Source organism: Ambystoma mexicanum, chromosome 4q, assembly GCF_040938575.1.
Source record: "Ambystoma mexicanum isolate Mex_15411 chromosome 4q, UKY_AmexF1_1, whole genome shotgun sequence".
In the NCBI taxonomy this organism is placed as follows: Eukaryota; Metazoa; Chordata; class Amphibia; order Caudata; family Ambystomatidae; genus Ambystoma; species Ambystoma mexicanum.
The window spans coordinates 219,272,284-219,295,116 of NC_090928.1; the positions used below are offsets into that span (position 1 = coordinate 219,272,284).

A 22,833-nucleotide genomic window follows, 5' to 3' on the forward strand; every position below is an offset into this window, starting at 1 on the left:
AGTGTGGCAAAGGTTTGGCCACACACCCCTCCGGCCCACCACATATGTTATGAGTTTCTCTAGCCATTTTATGCAAGAGTTTTTGTTCTGGCGGAATGAGAATTTGAAGCTATAATAGCGACAGTGCGCGAGGCTTCCCTTTCTATTGGGAGCTCTAGCACTTAATCATTATGCTGTACAACAAGATGCCACACGTCCCTGCTACCGGATCACCCCAGAGCGGCTTTCAGCTGTCTGTAGCTCTTTCCTTAACTACTTGGAAATAACTTTCACTATAACAAGCTAAGCAAATACATCCAGAGCCCTTTCCAGCTCCAGGATTCCTAATCCTCAATTCCTTAACAGGGGTCATGTAGGGAAGAAGTCCTCTTGTTCATCTTCTGATCTCCCCCTGGTTAGTATTTTCAGAAGCATTTGGCAGCCTCCAAACTAATTGCTGGACTGCACTCTCCACAGAAGAGGGCACTAGTAGGAATTTACCTTTGATAGGGCTAGCCACTAAAAGGGCACTCTGCACACTGGAATGTAGCCCTTTTATGCTGACAGGGTCGCAGGCTGGTGCAAAGCAAGATGTCTACATGCCCTTTTTACTTTCCATCAAAATGTTAAGCCTTGCGGATTATTGGTTAAAATGGTTTGTAACATCCAAGCATTTCGCCATCAGTGCCTGACCTTGTGCTCCCTCTTCTATTAAATAAGTTACCATCTTTATTAGCTCAGCCAGGGCAACTTCCAAAAACAAGAATCGTGGATATATGGCATTTCCAGGTCTACCTCCTGTGTTTAATGCTGGGCTCCCTTTGCCCTGGCCTCCTGTCCTGCTGACAGACTAGTTACTCCATGCCACCTGGTCATGGGCCACTCGGATCTGGCCCAAGTTATCAGGGTGTGATGTAAGTTACACCTCTTCTGCCAGGTCCATTCCATCGTCCATTGTTTTCGCTCAGTGTTCAAACATCCAGAGAGCCCTCTAGGTAGTCAATGTTCTCATGAAAGGAACAAAGGTCTAAACTGTTGAACATTCTATAGGCAAGGGTGGCCAGTGAATGGCCCAGTGTGGAATTATTTACAGTACTAGATCTTACTTTCCAGGTGGGTGAACACATCACCACTGGGATGTCCCCAGTGAGCACATAAGATCTTTCTGGAAATTCTTTTTGCCCTGTTGCATGGCCCTCCAGCACTATATTTCCATCCATCAGTAGTAACGTGCTTATGGAATTCGCTTTGTATGGTACAGCTTTTTTGCTCTGTGCTAACTCGGGTCTGCCCTGTTTTTCTGGCTGGGATACTCTTCAACATCCTCCACGTCTCTTCTTTCCACGCCACTGCCCACACTTTCCACAACTCCAACTTCTCCAACAGGACTTTATTCTGGAGCAGGATCTAACTTACTGCTCATGATGCCCTTACTTAAATCTGAGAAAACAAAGCAACTAGAGCTCTGAAGTCCTCTTTTTTTAGGGGGCTGTGTGGCAGAGGACTAATGTGAACATATATATAGAAAAAGTGCCACAAAAACAGCTACCCGCCTACACACGTACTAGGTGTGTTTAGTTGCAGAGAGTGCTACCTAGCATGTCAATCAATTAATAGTGACAAAACCAATAGAGATATACATCTTTTAATTTATGAATACAAAACACTCAATAAGATTCATGTTAAAAGGAACAGACAAAAATGCATTTTGTTTATACAGAATATCACATAAAAAACATATAGTGAAAGTCAATGTTTTCAACCAAAAACAATTTCTTTGTGGGGTGGAGAGTGGTGCATGCAACATGTTTTCCGTATTATGCATACTACGTCCCCTTCTCTGAATAGTTATGTGGGGCTGCTTTGAATATTTACATTATGAATGTAATAATGTCTGCTTTGCTCTGGCCTTTAACTTGGGTTGCTGAGCTGTTACCCCCGCGCCCCTCACGGTATAGCCTGCGGAATGGGTTACTTACGCTATATTAGCACAGGACGGTTCAGTGACTAGCAGTAATTAAGATTAACATTTAAGCTCACCTGTCCTCCCCTCATTTTCTATCAACCCGAGATGGGGATGGCAAGATGCTGGCTTATCCTATGCTTATATGTGTGTGCAAATCATAAAGAGGGCAACATCGGACCAGAAGCAATGCCAAATGCTAAAGCAAAAATAAGAGCAATAAACCGAAGTGTGCAAAAAATGCAATGAATGTAGAGAACAATGCACAAGAAACCGCACCACCTGTATGTCCACCTTTGCAGCCAGGAGATCACCCGAAAGCCTGAAGGTCTGGGAACTTGAAAACTTTGGCATGGAACAACCCACCACTGTCCCCAACCGTTCACTGCTAGCCTTTTGCCACTTGCCTCTCAAGATTCGGATTCGGAATCTACATGACCTACACCACTAAAAGTTTGAAAATAGATAGTACTAAATGTCCTACTGACTAAATGTTCGTAGAACATTTTGTAGTGTCTATTTGGAGGTGTAGGTAAAAAAAATGGCTGTGGGGGCTGCAGGGGTGTCCCCCGCAACATCCCGCTCACTATACTAGTGAGCAGGGTTTGCGGGGGACACCCTCGCAGCAGACCTGAACAAAAAAAAAGGGAAAAGCTGACCCGAACAAAAGAAAAGAAAAAAAAAGAAAAGGACCCTGTGGTGCCGGTTCCCGATCATGAAAGTGAAAGGGAACCAGCGTCGCTGGGACACAGCGTGTCAGAAATAAAGGAAAGTAGGGGCCTGGGGGTGTGTTGGGGTGTGGCCGGGGGTGGGGTTGTGGGCAGGGGTTAATGTTTGTATGGATTTGGGGTTGTTTTACCATGGATGTCCGCATGGGAAATGTACGAACAATTTTGTTTAACGTACATTTCTCATGCGATCATTTCCTTCACGAACATTCGTGGTAAAACAACCCCAAATCCAAGATTCTAAGTACTTCGTTTCTGCTCTTGCTCCTTCTACTACTCCTAACCTATTCCTACCCTACTCCTACACTCAAGCGAATATCAGTGCACAATCATGTGAAAATTCAGCCCAACCCCTCCAACCAGCAAAATCTCAGGCCCGGATCTCAGGCCTCACTGCAGCCTCCATCCACCGGCACCCAGTTCCAGATGCTCCAAACAGCCCAGGTACCTCAAGAACACTGAACACACTACGTCACACCTCTGCCCCACCTGGCAAACTGAACCTAATGAACCATAGGAAAATCCTACCGCACCTCTAATACCCCTCTGCTAAAACTCTTCTCATTACTCTTGTTCTCAGCAGACTTGGCAATTGTTCCAGACCTCTTGAGGCCCTTCCACTCTGCCCCTTTGCCCAATAGCAAACTGACAAGATCAAGATCTCCTCACACAGGTAAGTGTATTTAAGTTCTTTATTGCATGGACCCCAATGTCGAGGTACCACCACCAGAGTCAGAAATCAACTCCTCTTGTGGAATGTTGGTTCCTGAACCGGCATCAACATTCCACACGCGCCTATGCACATTACAACACAAACCTCTGAACTTTCGATATCCACCCCTGCTCCTCTTCAATTCTGCCTACCATCACCACCACGGCTGGCTCTCTGTGAATCCCCAATCCCTGTTTACATTTCTCCTTGTAGTATTCATATCTATCCATGACCTAATCCCCCCATCATACAGCTTCACCAATTTTACAATATTCACCGGTTTATACCCTTTGCTGCAATTCTCTTCCCAGTCCCATTGACCCTCACATCCTGGGCTGCCTCTCGCTTTTCGCTCCCTCACTATTCTTTCCCCCTGCCCTCGGAACTTCCTCTCTCATGACACCAAGAGCACCACCACCATGCCGGCGTTCAAACCTTCCCTCAACAGTGTTTCCTCACCCTCGGAAGTCCGCCTGCACTGAGGTATTTCATGATATCTCCCCCTTAGTCACATCTTCTATATATGCTGACATTTGCATAGATTAGCTCTGCCATTTACATATTACCAATAACTTGACTCATCCTCCATACCAAGGTCAGGATGGGACAACAAATAAGCCCAGGGCGCAAAAACACAAGTGCCCCACTACACCATAAGAAATGGCCAACACACCACAAGTAAGATTTGTCAGTAGCCTATACTGTGACCCAGATCACTTCTAGGGACTATCAATTTTGGAAGACAAGGCACAGTAATATTAAGCAAGTTTTAAAGGATCTCACACTGGGTGTTTTTTTAAAGCTGTGCTTTGAGCCCAGTTCTCAGTTTGGGCACTTGTTCACAGTGTTTTGCAGCTCTTTTTGTTTGAAGAATAAAATACAATTACTTGTGAATATTTTGGTTTAAAGGCCTAGAATAATGTTCTGCTTAATAGAGCTGATTTATAGTTTAGTAATGAATATAAAATTAAACAAATCTGACAATATATAATTTTGTAATGCTTTATATAAACAAATACCACAACACGTGTATGGTTATAGTTTTTTCCCAGTTACAAGTGGGAGATTATAAGTATTGATATGATCCCAAAGCAGTGTCAATTGTGCTTCTGCACTTCAGCAAGTTAAACTGTGCTACAGTCGCCCGCGTATGGTCGTTAGGTGACAGAAGCATGTCGCTGTATGAGAATAAGTTAAGCGTGCAGATTTATAATAGGCCATGATTTATTTATTTATTTGTCCATTTATAACATGACAGTTGATTTGTTTATGTGAACCTCGTTCCCGCATTCCATGAAAATCCAGCTGCTTTCAGATAAATAAAATAATTTGCCACTGCAGCACCATTTTAGACAGCACTGTGTACCAAAGTGTTATTGAACTGAAATGTGTTTCTAGAGTGCTGGATTCTGTTGTTTCGCAGTGTTCACACATCTGGAACTGCCAGTGTGATTAACCTATTGCAAAAGCATTATTACAAAAACTATGCAGAAATAATAGATACTTGCAAGAAAAAAAGTATATCCTTGCCAACGGACAATGTCGTTTATGTGAGACCATCCTATGAGTCCCGGCAATTCCTTCCATTTGCTGGTCGTTTAAAGTCCGCCTCATGCATGAAAGAGTCTGATGACGTTCAACACCAGCTCACACATGAATACAAAAAAGGCCCAGATTCATAATCAGACTCTTTCAACCAATGGGTGAATGCCTGATAAGCTAGTCCGAGCCTGCTCCTTACCTCCCTAATCTGTATACAAAGCCATTGATAGTTTAGTAGCCTTACTGTGAAGATATTGTATGTCATTATGGGTGCCTTCTTCTCCCTGGTGCAGTACACATCAGATACGCGGGTGCATAGATTAGCCATAATGAAGGAAACATTGCTGTAGGGAACTTTAAGGAAGCAAGTCGAAATATCAGGAAGGCAAACGTCTGGGGAAAAGTGATCATACAAAGGATGATTACGCACCCTAAGATGATATGTATTGTCTCAAAACGTCCAGTTAAACCTCTCAAAAACCAGTGTTGCATACCTTATGAATTGTTCGCTGAGTTTCTGTGGGGTAAGGTTAAAACACCTATCGTTTCTTGGTCAATACTGAAGTGAAATATGTGTAAGGTACTTTCAGCTTTCCTGAGTTGTAGTTACACAGAGGGGCCTTTGCCCTTCTTCATCTGAAGAAGTGGGTGCCGTCAGCGGGCTTACAATGCGTGCCGTGGGTGGGCACAAGTGGTAGCACCCTGATCCATTCTCAGTTGATCAAGGGCTCCCTAGGTGCATGAGTGGTGGCACAGATTCCTATGGTCTTCTTGTTGCATACATAAGAGCCATTTAGGCTCTTGCTAGGCTATACACCTTTGCTTTAGCCAGAATCCTCTTTCTCAGTCAATCTTCTATGCAAATTGTCAGAAACCCCTAAAATGGAAGCCATGAATGACTGCAGGACTAAACTTCTAAAATCAAGTTTGGCATTGCGTCACATCCGGACAGAATTGTGAAGATTATCAGTGCGTCAGATCGAGACAGAATTGTGAATAGCCTTGAGTCACATCTAGACAGAATTGTGAAGATTAGCATTGCGTCACATCTAGACAGAACTGTGAAGATTAGCCTCTGTCACATCTCGACACAAATGGGAAGATTAGCTTGCGTCACATCTAGAGAGAAATGTGAATGTCAGCTTGCACCACACCTAGACAGGATTGTAAAGATTAGCTTGCGTCGCATCTAGAAAGGAATGTGCAGATTAGCATGCGTCATTACTAAATAGCGATGCCACTAACCAACCCCACAAAACAATCTCACTGCTCTGCATACACATCTCAAATCCTAACTAAACACATCCATACCTCTAATGCACAACAACCGCACACACGTCACCACACTGCAACAACAACATTTACTACACATAGCCTCACGCAAAAGCACACGACTAGGAACTGAAAAGCACACCTAAACTCAGCAAACGGTGCAAACCGAACTAAGGCTGTCAGCTACACATCACTGCTTTCTTGCCTTTCTCCCACTCAATCCTACTAACCTTCCTACCCTCTTTCTGTGGCATACAATACATGTGAATTCGGGAGGATTGTGAACTTAAATGTGGCTGCAATGTTATTTTACAAGAACCTGCATACATCAAATCCACAGTTGCCTCATCTCACTGCAGACTTCTACTGGATTCGGCCTGGGGACAGTAGGTTTGGGGCGGGTAGAGAAACAAGGGTCTATGGGTAGGTCTATGGGGGTCGAGGATTCAAGGGGGAGGATAGAATGGGGGACATGGAGGGCTGGTCCCCCATAAAAAGGCTGCAGTCAAATGAAATGTCCACAGCGGTGAGCTGCCATAGATCTGGTTGTTGGTTGGGTAATAGCAATTTGCTGAGAAAGGACTTAATATTGATGCTCCTCTGTGGGTCAAAAATACTTGATACTGTGTTTGTTTGATGTACAGACTTGACTTTGATGTTCTGACCACAACAAAAAGGGTTTCACAAAAAATTGCATCCTTGTTGTTATGGCCTAGTGGGGTTTGACGACAATGGAATTCGCTGGGCATGCGGTACTGCTCATGGAACACGATCGCGCATGATTTTGAATGGTGAGCGAGTAGGTCTTTATGCAAAGTAGTCTAATTCTTGGTATTTTTCCCTTTTTTTCTTTCTTTTTAGTTTTGACCAACCTGAAATGGGTGTGTGAAAGGTTTGGAGAGAATTCACTTGTAAAACTTTGCTACAAACCAAAACAAAATTCATAGAATATGGAAATCTAGATGCTCGCAACATAAAGATGTTTGGTTGGATTGTGGTCACTATTTTTCTGGTCATCATTCCGCAAACTCTGTTTCCGCTCATGTCTCTCCATTGCACTATACCGTTTGTGAGCGGTCAGTGATCACCCCTCCCTCACATTGCACTGGAGGCCCCCCGATGGGCCCAGCATTTAAAAAAAATTAGGATGTGACATCCTTTACCATGGATACATTTCTGTGGTAAAGTGATACGCTCCCATTTGGTTCAATAATTTGGTACATTTGTGACTTTTGGGAAGTTTATGTACCAACATAGGATGTCCGACCATACATCATGCAGAATGTGGCAGAGTGTCGAGGTATTTCATGGCACTTGAAGCTGCAGCATTTCCTAAAGTATCTTCAAAATGTTTTGATGGAGAGCAGTGTGTTCCAACCTTATCTCCATCCTCCCATAACCGTTCTCTGCTCTCTTTTACAAAGTATGTTTTTTACGTTAGGGTTTTCTACGTTGTGATATGTTAAAGGCTCCTGCACGGTGCACCGTTGCCACCTGCATGGTTTCTTGGCACTCTGGCGGATCTGTAAATCAAGGGAGTAGGGGGTGGTAGGTTAGTAGGACTGAGCGGGAGAAAGAGCAAGAGAGCTGTGATGCGCTGTTGGCAGCTTCAGTTCCATAGAAACCGTTCGCTGAACATAGGTGTGTTTTTCGGTTGGTAGCCTCCATGTGCTGTTGGGTGAGGCTATGCGTGGTTTGTTTTGTGGTTCAATGCAAACTACGCTTGCATTTGCTTCATTTACCGACCTGCAATTAGAAGATGAAATGCTTGCTCTTTGTTAAAGTCAGTTTTTAACTTAAGCATAATAGTAATAGTTGATTCGAGTTGTATAGCACTGTGATGTATGTTCTTAGTAGACAATATCAACTTTGTAATGTTGGTCTGTTGTTATACTGATTCAGTGTGACTCGCTTGTACTTTGATAACAAAAAAAAAATAAGAAACCACAACAATACCTATATCCTTTGCAGCCTCTTGCTATGGTCCTCCTCCAAGCCGCTGTGCTCTGGATCCATAAGGGGGAGGGCTGTTCTCTGTCCCTGACTGGAATCTTGCTTTTGGGTACTGTGAATAACTCGTCATGGCGTTTCTTCACTGACAGCACTGAAACTATTTTTGTGATGTCCCCGGACAGGAGACTGTACCGCAATATCATAACATGCTTCCGCTTTTCTTCGTGCTTTAAGCAGGAAATAGTTATGCAAGTGAAACTCTGCCACAAAGCTTGGTTAACTGGGGCGCCTGGGGGATGTCATCAGAAGGCGCGTCCTGATGGGCCCTCAGCACGAATGTAGGTCTCGTCCCGCCGCCGTAGCCCAGAGGCTGGGCTGACATCCCTAAAGCACTGGAGAGCTCCGGGGTGTTGAGAGTGGGCCCTCAGCCTAAACTGAGACTGTGAAAAGGTGAGAGTGTGTGTTCTCCAGGGGCCGAAGAGTCAAGGAAAAGGGTGGCTGGTAGAGAGGTGCTCTCAGGATGGGTGTGAACCGAGGATAGGCCCTGGTCGAGGAGTCAAGTCAAGAAGCGGGAGCTGGGCTTGTCCAGGAAGTGATCTGTTCTAGATTTCGCTCGAGGGCGGAAACAGATTGGCTTTTGGAAGCTCTACATTTTCTGGAGAAAAAATGATCAAGGGTGCGATTCTATAGCCATTTAACCTGATTCCAATAACTGTTCTCTCGCCCCACAATATTCATTAATTATCACCCCCTGCGGTTTCATTTATGCCACTGTATAACAGTTCCAAGGTCTTCGAATGCACTACACTTCTGTTGATGAACAATTCTGGCGCTACCATGAGTGGGTGTGTCGGATCATTTGTATAGAGTCGCCTCCTGACCACTTTGTAACCAAAACCCTCACGTACTGGGGAGATGTGAGAAAGGAATGCTGTTTTATGTAGCACCATCATTTTGTGTCAACATTTCCCACTTCCTCTGCACGTGTGGCGCCAGGCCCTGGCAGAAAATGCTGTGGTTGTGGTTAATGTTATAGGGTGGTCCTGTGGGCACATGGGCCGTCTTGATCCAGTGCAAAGGCACCCAGCAGTTTCTTCAGTTGCTGTATTCACACGGCAGGGGACAGTTGCCAGGGGCATCGGGGCTTCCAAGGCAGCCATGATCACATTCTATTCTACTCTAAAGATTTTTTGTTACAGCGCCAACACGCCCCCAGGCCTCACGGCGCTCACATGACAATAATAAACAGAAAAACACATAGAGACTCCTGGGTCGGTGTAATAGAATCAGTATGAGAGAACGTAGGTTGTTAAACTCTTCCTCCATCAAACAGATATGTCTTCAGAGCTTTCTTAAACTGGGCAATTGACGGGAGCTGTTTCAGTGGCTGTGGGAGATTATTCCAGACACTCGGGGCCCATACGTTAAAACTCAAGCCTCCAAATCTCTTTTAAGTGAATCTTGCTGCATCAGCAGATCCTTTTTTATTAGATCGTAATGTACGCCTGTGCCGCAGTCTCATAATACGTGCACTGACATAGCCTGGAGCATCACCTGCTAGGCATTTATGGCCTAGACATGCTGCTTTAAAGAGAATTCTCTGGTGAACATGGAGCCAATGCAGCTCCCTGCACACAGAGGCGACATGATCTCTACGCTTCAGGCCACATACAGCTCTGACTGCACCATTTTGGATGCGCCCTATAGGCACAGCTGGAGCTCAGGTGGGCCACATGTTTATTAAAATTTAGGTTGCGGTCAAAAATAAATCACAGTTTTCACATGGCCGGAAACCTCCATTCCAGTACCCCTATTAAGAAAGCCTCATGCTGGGTATCCAATTTCTTCAGCTTCGCAGTGCTCCCAAGAATCAGAATCTCTGTTTTCTTATCATTTAAAGCAAGAAAACTCACCACCATCCATGTTTTTACAGCATCAAAAACCTTGCCCACTTTCAGTAATTCTGCTTCACAGGATCCGGAGAGCTCCAGAATTATCTAAGTGTCATCCGCATAATTGGCAAACTTGACACCCAGACCAACAGGGGTTTGGGGTAAATATTGTATAGCAGAGGTGAAACACACAGGAACCCTGTGGCACTCCACAGCTGAGTTGGGACTGTTGTGACTGAGAGTCCCCCCTAACAACCAAGCCTTCCTTGGTCCGAGGAAGGATCTAAAACAGTTCACTGCCAACTTCGAAAAGTTACACATATTCTTAAAGGGGCAACACTACACTCCTCCTTTTTCATAACAAACAAATCAAAGACAACATCAATGGACATCAAATAAATCAACAGTCACAAACAGCAATACTTGGTCCACTTGGGAACCATGGGGTAAAACAACCACATACATTGGGACTTAGTCAGTTACAACCATTAAAACATTCACCAACCACTCTTTAAATATTTTGCGGGTGACGGTCGGAGTTGGAGAACATGTTGTCAGTTATGAAGAAAACTTTATTCAGCGGGGGACAAGGGAAACTCCGGCCAGCAGACAACATCATTGTCAGTTGCTGGAACCACATTACGCATGCCAGCAATGTGTGGGATCACAGCTTCACACACACTTAATCCCTGGGACCATTTTAAGCACATCAATGACATGCAGGCTCACAGCATCAAAAGTACATATTTACTGAGCCTCCTTTGAGCATTTGCGGGGCTGACGGAAACCAGTTTGACCTCACACTTTTATCAGTCCAGGATAGTTGAGAGCACATTCAAGAAGCCGGCAAAGCCGCACCGGGGGTACCCAGGGGCCACATCGACTGTAGGGCTTGTTGGTCTATGCAGTCAATGGTGAATCTGTAGTATTTTGTGTGTGGTGTAACTGGAGGTGTGAGTTAATGAAGGTTCTTTGCAGTCACCCATTGTTGAACTTGGGGTTTCTGATAGGATCCCGAGGAGCACAAATTCAGTCTTTGTCAGTTTAATTTTCTGACAAGCATTTGATAACAATCTTTGATTAGAGTGGTGCAGTTTTGTACGTGGCAAATTTCACTCTCACAGTTGATCTTGACTTGTACTTCTGTATTCTCTGACTATTTATACAATAGAACTTGATGGTGATGTTAGAGAGGAGTACCCCCGGTGCTTATATGTAGAGATGGACAGGTACTGTGGAGTGTACAGAGCCCTGAGGGTGACATGGATTGTGGTCTTCTGTGTTGAAGGCAGTGTGGAGATTGTTGGCATTTTACGATAGGTCCGTGGAGATACATGAGCCTTGGACGATGGGGAATGGCAGCCATCATTGTGGCAATGATGTTGGAGCTGCAGCCATGATAGTGTTGGTGGTGCGGAATGAAACCGATTGTATTCTAATGCACAATTGATCATAAGCCTGTGCGAGGATGAAGTGAGACATCTTCCGATGCACAGTTATGCCTACCTACACACCCGCATTAGATCATGAAGGGGGGTTATCTTCCTGAGAACAGAGCATTGGCTATGTGACGGCTAATCCACAGTTATAGCACCAATAAGTAACACCGAAAGGTCCCAAAGTGGAGGTGGTCTGTGTCACATGGGTGGGCTGAACATTGTTACATCGAGCTGTCCATTGCAAAGTCCATTTTTAATGGAACAGACACAATCTATCTTCCTGACACTTAAGCATTAGACTCATTGTGTAACACTCCATAAACACTGTGAGGTTTCTGTGCCCCAGGGAATCTTCTTGGGATGGGTATACTATGCTAGTTTCCAACTTCTGTGCAGCTGTACAACAATAAGCCTTATCTATACGTTTGCTACCTGTCTCCTTATTTGATTATTTGCTGATGAGCTGTGGGTTTCTGCAGCAGCTCAGAGGGCAAGCAGAACCAATACTTAGGTGTCTTACATGTCTGTAATGGGGAGGGAGTGGTTGATGATCTGGATAGTAGTATGGCAGGGCTGCACCCCTGTCTAAAACCTGATTGAAAGTCTCAAGGAGGTTGTGCTTTGAAATGGTCACATGATGTTACACATCAAATATCTTTCCAGCAATCTTTCTCTTGAAGGAAGGGTGGGTGATGAATCTGTAGGTAGCTAGGTCAACATGGCTGAGGTTTTTTAGCAGGGTAATATTGAGATGGTCTTCAGTGTGTCGGGGTAGATAAAGGGGGAGGAGGAGAGAACAGAGAGCAAGCAGTCAAAAAAGAGAGAAGCAAGAGGGGAGAGCGAATAACATTGCAGAAGTCAGTAGTAACTCATAATATTGCAAGCCAGGATGCAAGATGAAGATGGGAACATCATGATTCAGGGCCACCATGAGTACAAGATGCAAAGGAAGTCCAGCGTGAGAGTTGAGAAAGGGTGGCGCACATGAAAGAGCAGATTGTTTCTTTTGGTTACACGGTTGTCTATCTATTTGTTTGTTTGTTTATTTATTTTGTATAGGGCTCCGGACCCAGGAGTAAAAGGGCGCTTTCAGTAACATCTATGACAAAATAATACATATTATACCTTCACAAAAATACCAGAAAATATATAAAGTGAATGAAAGGGGCTGCATGTACTGTAGAAGGTGAGAGTTTAGTCACACCAACATTTTCACGCAGCAGTGGTTTCTCAAGGTGTCTAGAAGCTATAACATTTGACGAATGGAAGTTAACATACTGATTGCTGAAATGAATGTCAGTAACAATTTTGAAATAATAATTTTGCATGGCATTATTTAAGCAATAAACGTTTACATGGACCGGCATAACCTGTCAGGTAATGGCTGGGACCCAAGTTATAGCAAACCGAGGGCCTCAACGTGGGCCACTGCGCTATTACCTGACTGGTAATGCCCTTCAACAGAGCTATTTATAGATATTAGCACCCTGGCGTGGTTCCTGGAGTGCTAATAAGTTTATTTTTTAAATTTAAGAATCAGCACAGTTGCCTTTTTCAACTTTGTAAAAAAAAAAATCCAAAACAAAATGGCCACCATGGATGTAGGGAGAAGGAAACTACTTGTATCCCATTGCAGCCATTGTCACGGAGGGAAAAGGGCAGGTAAGTGGAGCTGGGGTGAGCGGAGTAAGTGGCGGAAGCAGAAGTGTTGAGGGATGAGGGAAGGTGGAGGAGGTGGGCAAGAGTTTACACCCCTCCTCCCTCAGGAAGGAATATGGTAGCCTACCACTTCTGAGGAGACTCGGAATGCGGGGGATTCCATGACATATGGCTCACCCACCAAGCTTGCTGATTGGCTTGGAGACCCCATGACACCCCCTGATGGGTGAACATTGAAACAAAACCAAATAAATGCCTTTTAAAAGACTTTTATTTAACGTAAATCGAATGACCTGAAAACACTGCAGACACATTGGGATGTGCCGCACTCATACTCCTCGACCTCTCTGCAGCCTTCAACAATATCGACCACAGCATCCATATTGGCAGACTCCACTACCTTGGCATAAGAGACACAGCACTAAAGTGGAGCTATTCATTCCTCACCAACAGACACCAAACCACCTACCTCCCTCACTTCACCTCGTCCTCCCGCCCCATCAATAACTGAGTCCCACAATGTGCTTGCCTATCATCTATTCTCTTCAACCTCTACGTGGACCCTCTTATCACTTCTAGCCCTCTTATCACCTCTAGCACTCTTATCACCTCTAGCCCTCTTATCATCTCTAGCCCTCTTATAACCTCTACATGAGCATTTCTCCACTCACACAACCTCACCTGCTACAACTACCCAGATGGCACCAAATCATCTTTAAGATCCCTTAGTCTGTGTCCACCCCCCAACCTGACCTCTCCTCCTGCCTCACTGACATTGACCATTGGATGACGGTGAACCACCTCCTCCTCCTCAACCCTGGAAAAACAGAAATCATGCTCTGTGGAAAAACAGCCCTCTTCCCCCAACCCACCCCCTGGCCTTCCTCCCTAACCCACCTCTGCATTCACCATAGGTTAAAAACCAGAGTTGTACCATGGGCACTGACTTGGCACTCTCACACCAGATTAACACGGTGTCTAAATCATGCTACCTACACCTACATATTCTCAGACGCATCTTCCCTTACCTCTCCTATGCCCACAGAGTCACTGCAATCTTGTACATTGTCCTCTCACGCCGAGATGACACCAGCTCCCTCTACCTGGGTGCCCCTGCTTATCAACTTAGAAAGCTCCAAACCAGAACTCTACAGATAGGCTTCTCCTTGCCCTCATCCCTAGAGAGCACATCATCCCACCGTCCGTGTCCTCCACTGGCACTTGGGTCAGTCAAAGGGCATCCTTCAAGTCCATGTGCATATCTCAGCTTACCCCCACAAGACAGGCCCAGAATACCTTCAGCAGAAAATCACTGCCTACCAACCCAACAGAAACCTCCATTCAGGCACTGCACTCCACCTGGTGATCACCTCTTTCAAATCAACAAGAATTGAGGCTCCACCTTCTCTGTCCAAGCCCAAACTATCTGGAATTCAATGTCACTTAACATTCGACGCATAGAGGACCACTTGGTGTTCAGGAGAGCCCTTAAATATGGTTATTTCCCGTTGCACACTGGAAAACCCTGCCCTCTTGGACTAGTCAACCATCCTAGGTAGGCCGAGGCAGCAATGAACTTCCATACATTCAATGAATGATGGTAAGAATAATGTAACAATGTCCAGCAGTAGAAACGAGAGAGTCAATGATGCATCTATGAATCCAAGATGCAAGAAACAGCAGGCAGGTAAGTAGAGAACTCCATGAAACAAAGGCAATTTTATATCACGATACAATAATCGTCTAAAGTAAGACCCATTTACAGAAGCGCATCACAAATTAATTCATTAACAGCATCTTGACTGCGAGATCGGAGGATTTAATTCCATTAAAAAACTATGAAGAAGTGATTTACTACTTCGTTGTTAAACAAAATTTCAGATGGATAAATTATCTGTTTAAAGACAAAGAAGAACCAAAGAGAAATACTAACCCTTACCAAAAATGAGGGATATCTAAATCTAACCATATTCAGATTCTTCTGATGGAATATAAAATTTAAGTTCCTCCTGAGAAACTCCAATATTTTGGATGTGTTCGCATAACTGCACCCACAAACTCTATCAGTTCAAAGACTCAACGCTGACATAGCCAAAGGAAGGGAAGATTAAAGCTGAATTCCAAATAGCCTATGTGACTATTACTCTTTCTCCTGATGAATGTTCCAGACTCAGAATAGTGAACAGAAACATGTTGAGCACCACCCTGTATAGATTAATGTACTAGAGTGTATAGAAAATAGCTTGTAAACATCAACAACCCGAATAAGAACTAAAGAGTTTCCCTTCATTCTTAACGAATTTACTGTGATTAACAAGAGTACCATCAATAGGAAAAAGCATGTTACAGACTATTTTTTATAATAGTTTTTACTTGTATGTAAGGCCACTCACCCGCACACATCTGTAAGCATACTCCATTCCCAATGACATTACACAACTCCTGTGTTATTAGAATACAGCTATCCCCCACAACAAAAATTCGGTCTAGCTCGACACATAGTGAATCTACACAATCTCTTATCAACTTCAAAGCACCCATCCACTTGCCGACTCCATATGGGTAGCTCGTTGAGACCTGGCCACCACTACCAACCTCGCTTTGGCTAAAATGCACACGTGCATTCTAAACTCGTCTGACGAATTTCCCATTCCTGGACTTCTGTTCCCTGAGAGCGTTCAACCTACATCGCATTGGGATCACACCAATGGTGAAAGGTACTATACAAATGACTAATACCGCTACTACTTAATAACTACATTTAAACGTTAAACACTAATCAATGTAAAATAATATTTCCAACTAAATTTAAGAAACAAGTCAAATAATTACAAAATAAATGTTGCAATTAAAAGTGAAGACAAAAACGACACTGCTTTTAAGAATAGGCTTCTGGGTTAACGACAGTTATTCATTGTAGTGTTGCTACCTATATAATACCTTGTAGCCAGGTAGTAGATTGGATGAGAGGGTCTGGAGTGATGGTTTTGGAAAAGGGTATTTTACCCGTTATATCATAATTGCAATTTTTTATCACAGTTAAATATGATCATTTTTAAATAAGCTTACTGATTTGTTTAAAATGCTGTGACATTGACAATTAGATCGATTCAATTATTATAGTTCATTTAATAACTGTACTGTCTTAATTTAGTTGTACTGTTTGCATTAATTTCAATTATAAATCTGTTACCTTTGCCTCTTCATTTTTACATCTTCATATTTACCGTGTGTTATTATTTCTGGGTTTTTATTATGTGTAACCGAGAGAGAGGGTTCGGATGTTGCATGTCTCAGCTCAAGTCAAAACCATGTATGCCGCTGGACTTTGGGCTTGTGGCCTCTGACTGCTTACTGCACCAAACAAATGCACAACCTATATTGGATTTGGAGTGCAGACATTCGCAAGTGCAGCACCTTCCTTCTGGAATGACTTCTAACCTGAGTTCCGGTCCCATCCAATTCTTGAATTAATCATGGCCGATTGGCATCACGCAAAGAGAGACAAGGCTAATGCTATGTAGAGATGGATGAGATGTAGCATGCAACAGGCAGTGTACATGTGGTCATGTCTTTCTGCTGTATGCCATATTCCATATGCTCGCGGTGGCTGAGTGCTATGTGGTAACAGGATTTGGGAAGCAGGAGAAATAAAGGTGTCCTAGAGCTATGCCGGTAGAGGGGTTGGTAAAAGGCTTTTGTCCCCTGCCCCTTACTTCCCGTTAAGCCTCTTGGTCTGTGAGGCGTCACCCAGCAGAACCACATTGCACCCTTCTTGTCTCCCTTCGCTGCTTTCCTCCCCTGTACTACTTCCATAGTCAAGAATTGTCAGGTGGGGAGGACCAGTCACTGTCCATTCATGCATTTACGGCCCCTGTCGGAAATATTGCAGCGACTGGAGATTGCTCGTGGGTGGTTGTGGTGTGCGGTATAAATCAACATAACATAACATTATTTTCAGATCAACCTCACTATACATTTTATGGATCATTGAAAAGAAGTGTTGGGGGTCATTAAAATCGGGGCGCATATGAAACACATAATACAAAATGATGTTGTATTGATTGCCAAAGATTGTTTACATCAGAGCAGAAATTATCCAGGAGAAAGGGGTAGTTTGGATTTATTTCTGCTCATCTGAAGGGATGTCTTTTTTGTGGCACCGGGTTGGGTGATCGAGTCCGTAATTGAGTTGCTATGTAGGTGAGTTCCTGAATGCTCATGATTGTGTTTTGTGTTGCTACACTGACATATTTTCTTGCTCACAGGGTTTGTGACTGGGTTGGAAGGCTGTTTGGTTAAAAGTGAATAACTGTTTCCTCTATCCAAGGCTCTCGTTTGTGAAAAGGGGTCCCATATGCCTAGCCTAACATTGACTCCATTACATAAATGATATACTTCTGGAGGTTTGGGGTTGTGTGTTCGTCTGATAATAGTTCCCGCAGAACTGTCTGCAAGAAATCTGCTTGCATTCAAACACTTATCAGATGAACAAAATGAAACCAAAAAGCACCCTCCCCCATCCCCAACTTACCTGTTTACTCGCCGCCATGTGCCCTGCACTCCTGCAGCGTCAGATTCGTCCCTCTAACGCAGGTTGGATCCGACGCAGCAGTGTCCCTTTTTCTTTCTTTTCTTTTTATTCCGGTCCCCCGCCTCCCATGTTGAGGAAGTGGGGGACACCTCCTCGGCCCCCTATGGCCAGAAATACTGAACATGGGGAAAGGGGGACAACCCCGCCAGTGGCGGCTGCTTTCATAGGGCGGCCGGGCGCCGCCCCCCCCCAGAAAGAGCAGAGGCCAAAAAGACATTAATCAAGATGGTAAAAGAGATTAATCAAGATGGTTGCATTTCCTTTGCCAACAGCGCGGGGGCGCTGTGGCAAGACAACAATTACAGTGTATGTGTAACAATTCCTAAGGGCCGGCCCGGCTTTCAGAGCGGGGCGCGTCCCGTTTTACGCATCTTTTTTCAATAGTAGAGTGCGTGGAGCTCGTAGCTGCACGCACTCTACGTAAGCCCCTTTAATTAACAGGCTGGCGGGGCGCTTCAGGAGTGGCCCCGCCAGTATAAAATGTGCGCAAACAGCGCACTGAGGAATGAAATTCCCTCCCTCCTGCGTGGATACAGTAATGTCATTGGCTGTTTGCCAGCCAATGACAATCCTTGCATTGGCTGGCAAACAGCCAATGACATTACTGTATCTATGCAGGGTGTGTGCGTGTGCCTGCGCCACCTTCACACGTCTCCAGTCTCCCCCTGGCCCTGATTCTTTCTTTGAGGAGTTGACGACGACACAAACACGACGCAAGCTGAGCTGCTGCCCTGCCCTGAGACCACCAGCTCAGCAGAGACGGCCTGGTCCACGACGAGCTTTCCGGCGGTAAGTACTAGTAAAGTGTACCCCCAGATGTTGTTTGTGTCTGTGGGCCCGGGGAGTGTAACACCACAGCCCCAGGCCCCAGCACTGAACGACGTGTAGGCCAGGGCCTACACGTCTTTCAGTGTTGCTGACTGTCGTGCCGTGTAGGCAACTTGGGGCCTAAACTTGTGTCTGTGTCCCACTCCCCAACGGGGAGTGGGACACAGACACAAGTTTAGGCCCCAAGTTGCCTACACGCACGGCGGACGGGCCCGCTACCACCAAGGCGGGGGCCGCATGCGGCCTGCCTGGGCCTTTCTTTACCCATGGTCCGTGGCCCAAGGGCCTTGGGCCACGGACCGTAATGAAGCAAGGCCCAGGCAGGCATGCTGCACGTTGAATCTCCCCAAAAAATGTGCCGTTTTATATTTGCCATTTTTCGTGAAAAATGCCGAAAATATAAAACGGCACAACCCAGGGAGAGCCCTGGCAGGGCGAGGGAGATGCCCATGGCTGGTGGTGGCCTAGCATGATGAGAGAGAGAACAGTGTGCCATGAAGGACGAGCGGGATTGGGAATGATTGGGGGAAGGCTGGGGCACTATAGCATGCACGGACGGACTGTATTTGGTAGTCTGCAGCAGCGCAGCCTACTGGAACGCTGCCATTCGCACTCAAGTCCCTGACGCCAACCCACTGGGGGCGGGCGAGGATATAGCGCCTAGCATGCACTCCGAAGTAGTTAGCGTCTGGTTTCCGCTAGCTTCCATTCTCTACACACACATGTGCAATCATTGAAAGGTGTAGAATTGCCCTGTTTATTTCGATGTCATTTATATGTCATATCTGTGTTTTTTTTGTTTCTCCCCCGCCCACCCCCCTGCTGACTTGTCGCCTTGAGGGTCGCTTCTGGGTGCTGCGTACAGGTTGCTCTTTCGATAGATTAGGCGTGTCCGAGCTATCATCAGTTATTGAAAAATAGCATTTTGGTGTATCTCTTTTTGATAAGTTGTAGGATTTCTTTTCAAAGTGGATGTTTAGTTTGTGTGCAGTTGCATGGAATTCATTAGCTGCATTTTAACCACAGGAGCCGGGACGCATTACTGATTGTTTCCAGCGCCGGAGCGGCCGGGGCTGCACGAGGCAGAGAAGGTCTTATTTTCCCCAAAATGAATCTTTTCCAGTGCGCGTTAAAGCTGCTCCAGGGCATTAAAGTCTACTAGGGTTTAGTCCCAAGAAGTAACGCACCCACAGAGTCCTGTGTAAAGGATTTCAGAATTCAGATGCTTAGCCTTGGAGAGTTAAAGGTGAGGGCGGAGTCCTGGGCGCAAGGCTGATGGCAACGGTCAGGGAGAGTTAACGGAAGGGTGAGAATATTTGAGGGGCTGGGAAGGACGGGATAAGGCTATTGGGGAGACGATGGACAGGCAGAGGAAGGGTGAGGAGCGGGGAGGGGACCGAAAGGAACGATGCTCATTTATGCAAGGATTGCCTTTTGTAGACAGTGGCGAGGTGAACATTTCGAGAGGTAATGGGTTCTGGAATGAAGGGTGGAAGGCTGCCGGCCGGGATGAAAGATACTGGGAGTGGGAGATGAGAGATTGTGGACGCGAGAGGCCGGGGAGTTGAGGAGCACGGTGAGGACACCGGAGGGATGGATGAGGGGCTCTGGGGGAGGGAGGCCCATGAGTAGGCTGACATGCGGTGGCGGGATAGGATAGGAAGCATTACTGACTGCTCTTACCTGCCGAAAAGGCGTTGTGGAGGTTCCTGTGGGGCCCGCTGGGTGCGCTGCTGCTCCTGCGGTGCAAGTAGAAGTTACTGCGGCCTTGTATACATCCCAGGCCCCCCCAATGCCCCCATGTCTGTGGGCATCCTGCTCATCCCAGGCCAGGGTCCAGGGATGGAGTTTCCTTCCTGTCCACGCTGCTGTTCCACACTGTCCAAGTCCCTGGAAGTTCAGCTTTGTTTTGAGGCCGGCTACACTCCTGGGACCCTTTATGGAGGTAGGTGGGGTGGATAGACCCCTAGGTGAAAATGCGGCAGGTGTGAGGCCCTCCCTTTCGGTGGGTTTTTTGGACGGTAAATTGCACATTTTGTAGGCCATTTTTCCAAAAGTTTCACGGGGGGAGAACCCCCACGCACCCCCCTTGGAGGGGTGGGCTCGCACGCTGCGTGCACTCGCTACTAAATTCGCCCTGGAAAATGTACGCCCCACCAGCTTTCAAACTCACCAGCCGCCACTGAACCCCGCAACCCCTGTTCCACATGTTCGGTATGTTTTATCTCAATCGAATGGTGCAGGGCGAATTCGGTCAAATGTACCATTCAATCAATTACACTATTCGAAAAATTAGGCTAATACCACTCTGGTATATACTTTTAGAGTCATGTGGGGCAACTGGTTTCAACCAGCCACTTTAGATACATGCTGTTTACCATAAAAAAGAGGAGCAATGCGCCTGAGGAGAGGCAAGGACATGAGCGGACACCTGACTGACTGAGGAATAAGGCATAGAGAGTCAACCATACAAGAGAATAGGGGGGCGTGCTGCCAGGCACAATGCACTCCCCTTGGAAGCAAGATGATGCGGAGCAACACAGGTCCGATCCGCGGGTCCGCGCTTAGAAACATCTGGGTATTAAGCACGTTATAAATAACCAATTAGAGCGGAAAACCTGAGAGTTGTAGCCTTTGTGAGTTGTGCAACAGCGTAATGCGTTGATGGGTGTATGTAGATCTGACTACAACAGGGGACTCATGTTGTGGACTCTTTTTGAAATGACTCCCTGTATTCAGGGGATTGGCCCCCACACCCAAGCATGTTTCTGGTGCTCCAGTCCGACCTCACAGGGGAGAGGCAATGTTGACAACCTGACATTGAGCTTCAGGTGTTGAAACTGGTGTGTAAGCACCAGGAGGGACGAAAGGCTTAGGAATGGCTGAGGCTGCAAACGCAGCTAGGGTCACAGGTCATAAAACCCTAAAGGATGATCCCACATGCAGATTTAAAGAAAAGAGTGCATACCGTGTACCGTGCTCTCAGATAGGACCCGTGTAATGGATTTAGGACACGGCACACTACAGCCAGGGACTCTTTCCCCTGACAATGAATGTGGCGCACACTAAAATCGCTTTTTATCTTTATTGATTCTCGGGTTCTACTTTGAGAAGGCACCCAACCCATCTCACACCCACCTTAACAAATACCCCGTGTCGCAATGGACGATGAACCAGGCAGGTGTATTACAATGAAATATTTATACATTTTTATAATTCAAAGAAAATCAAGCAAATCAAAATTTAGGACTGCAGTCACCACTACTGTGGTTATTCAATGCAAAAAATCCTACAACACAATTAATTCAAATTCCTAACATCATCTACATAAACCTTTAATAGAAAACAGGAGCAAAATTACTTTTCTTCAAAATGACAGATGGCACACAGGTTATGCACTCCCCCTGCAACACTTCCCCCTAACGAAAGTCTTTGTGGATGGAGAGTAGTGGCAAGGAGTCGGTATAAAGAGGGAAAAATCAATTTTTTAATTCAACCCACCACCCCAGGATGGGAGGCCAAAAACGAATTCTAAACCTTCAAAAGGAGTAAAATGGCATACTCAGATTTTACTGGTTACTTGTATATCAGTTTACAATTGCAGTGGGAAAGCTAGGACAGAAATTCGTGTGGCTATACTTAAGAGACAAGGAAGCTTACAGACTACTGAACAGGACACCATAGCAATGTGACAAGGGTAAGAAAAACGATTTTGGGAGGAAAACAATGCAGAACAAAACACACACGGCAGAATTGCAATTTCTTATTTTACACAGGCTTTAAAATGACAAGCAGCTAAGAAAAGGGGCTTAACTGTCAAAATCGCAAATCGGTTTTTGGGATGAGAAACAAAGGCACATAACAAGTAGGATTCTGAGGGGAAAGGGTTAATCTTAATAAGATGATAGTGTGGGTTTTTCTATGGGAAATGCAAGCCGTATTTTAAAGAAAAGTGCTATATATGGGCACATTCGGTTTTGTTAGCACAATGACTAGTTCTACTGAGAATATATTTTAAGGACTATAAATATTAAAGAGAGGCACTTGACATGAGGTGGTTTGGATCGAAATACAACCAGCTCACTGTGAATCTCTTTATAGGGGAATGAATCATTGTTTTTTTCAAAATGGTACGAAGGATTTACACAGATGACTGAAATAATTATCATAAGGAATACGCTAGCTGACATAGACTAACACACATTCTTCTATGGAAAGGCTGAACAGATGATACTAGCAATCTGGGATTTGCAATATGATTTCAATAGGATT

At 45.2% G+C, this 22,833-nt stretch overlaps 1 protein-coding gene across 1 annotated transcript in view; it reads left to right on the forward strand.

The window, feature by feature from the left end:
• The window catches only part of CNKSR3 (CNKSR family member 3), a 1,181,575-nt gene that overhangs the window by 594,948 nt on the left and 563,794 nt on the right, over positions 1-22,833 (forward strand). The window lies entirely within an intron of this gene.